At 37.9% G+C, this 4,768-nt stretch overlaps 1 non-coding gene across 1 annotated transcript; it reads right to left on the minus strand.

Annotated features, from left to right (window-relative positions):
* Positions 1 to 4,335: 4,335 nt before the first annotated feature.
* Positions 4,336 to 4,442, minus strand: LOC141634933 (small nucleolar RNA R71). The gene has a single exon (XR_012539647.1). It is a non-coding gene; the product is annotated as a small nucleolar RNA R71 (small nucleolar RNA).
* Between the last annotated feature and the right edge of the window lie 326 nt (positions 4,443 to 4,768).

Here is a 4,768-nt window from a genome sequence, read left to right on the forward strand (position 1 = left end):
GATTTTAACTAGGGGTTTTCCATATAAGGCTTTAGCCAGGTAAAAGACGAAGTTAATGGCCTTACCTGATTTGGATCATAGGATATTAGGTTTATACATGGAATAGTTTTAGGTGGGAAATGTTCTAAGATCTGGGGATCATTTCTCCATCCAGGGTTTGTAGCCTCTAGGCTCCTTGATGCGTGCCTTTTGTATAAGTATTTTGTACTTCATTTGCACGCATTTCAATGCATTTTGTGTGGTGTTTGGCTACAAATGTTCCCCGAATAGTCTACTTTGGTTTGTCTGGTATTATTTGCAGGTATAAACCGGAAAAGATCATAATCAAGCCTAAAACATGTCCTATGCATGCATTTAGGAGATGAGTTGAGTAGGAGCTTGGAAACTACTAATTATGATGCGCAAAGAAGTAAGATAGCTAGGCGAGCAAAGGAAGAACTTCAAATTACTAATGCCTACTTTGAAGAGATATATCTAGAGTTCTACAACTTATTTTCAGGTGATTCTAATTGGAGATGAAAGCTTGTCCTCTTAGCTTTCCAACGCCACCGGAAACGCTCTGTTTGCCCAAGTAACAAAGAAATGGCATCGTTTAAAGTTCAGTGCGCGAAGTAGGAATTGTGCGCTGGAAAGTACTCGATCGAGTACTATTGTGTTCGATCGACTCCTTTTTCTACTCGATCGAAAGTGCCTTTTTAATAAGTGTTCGATCGAGTACCTAAAGTACTCGATCGAGAGGTTTTAGCTTGGATATGTTCGATCGAGTGATGTAAAAGTCCTCGATCGAGTATTTACCAATTATACTCGGGATTTTTATCCCGTGATAGGTTTAGTTTTGTTAATTTTAACTTCCCTGTATAAGGGAGTCGTAATTAGGTTAATGGACACTTCTTCTTTTACCTTTTAATACTTCTCTTAATACACTTTACTGCTTAATCTCATACCTTTGCTCTTTGCTTTTGTGGATTGATCTTTACGCCAGATTGCTTTTGATTGTAATCATCCTTTCTTTATTAATCTTAATCTTATTATTCGTTTGCTTTAATTCTTGCTTTCTGTGTTTATTATTTCTGACCTAATCAGTTTATGCATAATCGTTGTTATTTCATTATGTCTTTAATTAGTACACTCTATATTATTATTGTTGACACCCTTAGTAGTATGGGTAGCTAATTCCTTCTATGTCGGGATTAGGGAATCCATGGTAGGATTGTGACGATATAGCGAATAGACTAGACGATTTATTTGTGAGAATCTGTCCCCATAGCAATATAACTGTAACACCAATTTAGTTGAATGCATGCTTCTAAATTATTTTAATTTGGTTAACTTTGTTCCTGGATCGGAAGATTGGAATAAACAGACCTACTATGAACAGTAGACTACCCTAATGAGGACGGAAGTTAAGATAGCGGAAATCTAGGATAGAAAGTGGACCGGAAGGACCTTTCCCATGCCCTTCTCACAATATATTGTCTAGGCTATTTGCAATTGAGTCGTTAGACTGCCATGGTGAACCGAAATCCTGACATACTCTCTTTTACTTGATCATTTTATCACATTTTCTCGCTTTAACTGCTCTTACTTAATTTCTCTTACCCTTAAATCTTCAGTAGTCTAGAGAATCAAATACAAAACCCCCCACTTGTGACTTAGATAGACTTACTACAGATAGATACCTTGCCTCCATGTGGAGATCGACCCTACTTATCACAAGCTTCCGTTAGTATATTTATGTTTATTATTGGTACAGAAACGAAAGTATCAAAATTTGATACGGTCGTTTCTGTACCAAAAATAAATACCTAAATATAACTAACAGAAGCTAGTGATAAGTAGAGTCGATCTCCACAGGGAGGCAAGTGATGTGACCATAATTAGCGCATATTTAGTCCCAGAATTAGCCTTGTTCCCATGCTTTTTAGTGCATATTTGGGTCATTTATTGTCTTTAGTTCTTTGTTTTGCATATTCTTTGAGGTTTTGTGTCCTTGGTAGGAAAGGAGTGCAAGCCTTGTATTTTCATGGCAAAATGAGACTAAATTGATTGAACTCAATGACCAAGCATCAAGGAGAGACAAGATTAGAAGGCCTTTGTACATATTATAGTAGTTGGGCAATGACGAGAAAGGATCCTTGCATCCCCAAGGAAATCCCCAAGGATTTTACGAAGAAAAGGGAAGAAAAGAAGAAGAAGTAAGACTGAGGAGCAATCCGTGCGGATTGTCCTGAATCCGCCCGTCCTCCACAGCACAATCCGTGCGTCTTCCTTCAAAGACGCCGGGCAAAAAAGCCGAAGACGCCGGATTACCTTGAAGACGCCCGGGCAGAGGCTCCTGAATCCGCCCGTCCCGTGCCTAAGACGCACGGATTCCAGTCCAGCACAAATCCGTTTCTTCAAGCTTCAAAGAAAGAAGCCCTTCCTTCGAAAAATACCGGCGTCTCCCTACTCAATCTAAAAAGTGTAATTACTAGTTTAGCCCTTAATTAACCCTAATGCATCCACCTAATTTCCACTATAAATACCCCATTAGTCTAATTAGAAGAGCATGTTCTTCTTATCAATTATTAGAGTAGTTAATATCAATCAAATCTCTCTTTAGTTTTGTAATCAACAATTAATCAAGTTTTAATACAAGTTTTATTTCCTTAATCTCTCTTTTGTTCATCCTTTATTTTGGGTAATTGAAGATTATTTGGGTTATTATTGGGAGATTGACAACCTCTCAATCAAGCATCAAGTACTTCTTTTATTCTTTTCTTTATTATTGGAATCATTAGTAGGTATAATTCTCTTAATCCCTTTTTAATTATTGTTAATTACTTTCATTTGTTCATCATGTTTCATTTTGTTGGTATGATTGACAACCTTGCTAGCATGATCAACATGATAATGAGTGAGTAGTGACCTAGCTAGGGTTAATGGGTAATTAGGGGAAACCAACATGGGGAATGATTCATGCATAAATTAATATGCTTTCATGGTTTATTTGATTGCTTGTTTTGATCTCAACTCATGCACATGTTATGTTTGATGAAATGTGAGCCTATGAATCCTTGCATTTTTTACCTATCACCCTATCTTTTCAATGAGACTTGTAAGACATAAACCAACTCGAGTCTCATTAGACCATGCATGTTGTTGAGTAGGAAAGACTAAGTCGACTTGTAGGTGTTGTACAATCTAATCGATTCGCTCAGGACCCAAACTTTCCTAGGATTGTAAGATATAACCCAACTCAATCCATCACAACAATAATTGCTTGCTTATAATTTGAGAACATGTTTGTATGATCAATTCTCATGATTCCCCTATGACCCCATGACACCCTAGTGCTTTTTATCAAATGTTTACAACCCTTTTAATTCATCTTGCTTATTTATTTTCATTGCTATCTAGTTAGTGACCTTCTACATCAACCCAAATTGTGACACCCCTAAGACATCACTAGTTTCAATAGAAATTTCATCTTAATTCCCGTCCCTTGGGATCCGACCTTTACTTGCCTCTTTAATAATTGTAGAGTTGTTTGTGAAGTTATAAATTGTGTTTTGGTCTAGGTGTTTCCAATGACAATTGTTCAAAAAAATAGAATATAGCTCCTAAATAGTCCCGACCAAAAATGGCGCCGTTGCCGGGGACGGTGTTATCTTGATTTAGATTTTCTTATATTGTTATTAGTTGTGTCTTTCTTTGCCTTGGAGAAGTAAAACCCCTCAAAGTTTGTTCTAATTGTTTTCAAGTTGTTTGATATTTTGCATGTCTAGAAGGTCACAAGGTGATTTGTTACCTTTTGATCGTGAAATTGAAAGAACTTTGACAAACAATAGAAGATTTGCTAGGAGAAATTTGAGCGGTATTAGTGAGGTTGTGGATATTCAACCAACTATTGAGTTCATCAACCCTTTTGCAAGAGAAGGTGAGGAGAACCCAACACAAAATACCACACAAAATCAACCCACAATGCCTACGTTCTCATCACATTCCGTACCCACCGAGGAGAACCTACCCAATGGTACTCCCACACCACAACATTTGACCAGAAATTTTATTGCCAAATCCGCCTTTATCCAATTAGTCGAAAGGAGCCAATTTGGAGGGATGCCTAGTGAAGACCCTCATTCTCATATGGAAACCTTTTGTGACTATTGTGATGCGATTTCTCAAACCGGTGTAACTCAAGACCAAATTCGATGGGTCTTATTTCCTTTTTCTCTAATTGGCACCGCGAAGCAATGGTTAAAGGGCCTTGATAAGGCCACTCTCGGAATTGATTCTTGGAAGAAGTTGGCTCTAGCTTTCTACAAAAAATTCTACCCACCGGAAAAGACTAACATGCTAAGAGCTCAAATTATGGGTTTTAAGCAAAGGGATGAAGAATCTTTGTATGAAGCTTAGGAGCGGTTCAAGGGAATTTGTCGCTCATGTCCTCACCATGGACTTAGCGAGTGGTTCTTGGTACAACAATTTTGTAACGGTCTATATGAAGATTCAAGGAACATTCTCAACATGGGATTAAATGGAAATACATGAAAGACATCCTCACAAAGACATCCTATGCGAAATATATAAAAGACATCCTCACAAAGAAGAAGTCGATCCGGAAGCTTGAGACTATCGCCTTCACTAAGGTGAGTAGTGCAATACTTCAAGGGAGTTCACCTCCAAAACTAAAGGATCCGGAAAGCTTCTCAATACCGTGTACCATTGGCGACACCACGATCAACAAAGCCTTATGTGATCTAGGGGCTAGTGTGAGTGTTATGCC

Source organism: Silene latifolia, chromosome Y, assembly GCF_048544455.1.
Source record: "Silene latifolia isolate original U9 population chromosome Y, ASM4854445v1, whole genome shotgun sequence".
In the NCBI taxonomy this organism is placed as follows: Eukaryota; Viridiplantae; Streptophyta; class Magnoliopsida; order Caryophyllales; family Caryophyllaceae; genus Silene; species Silene latifolia.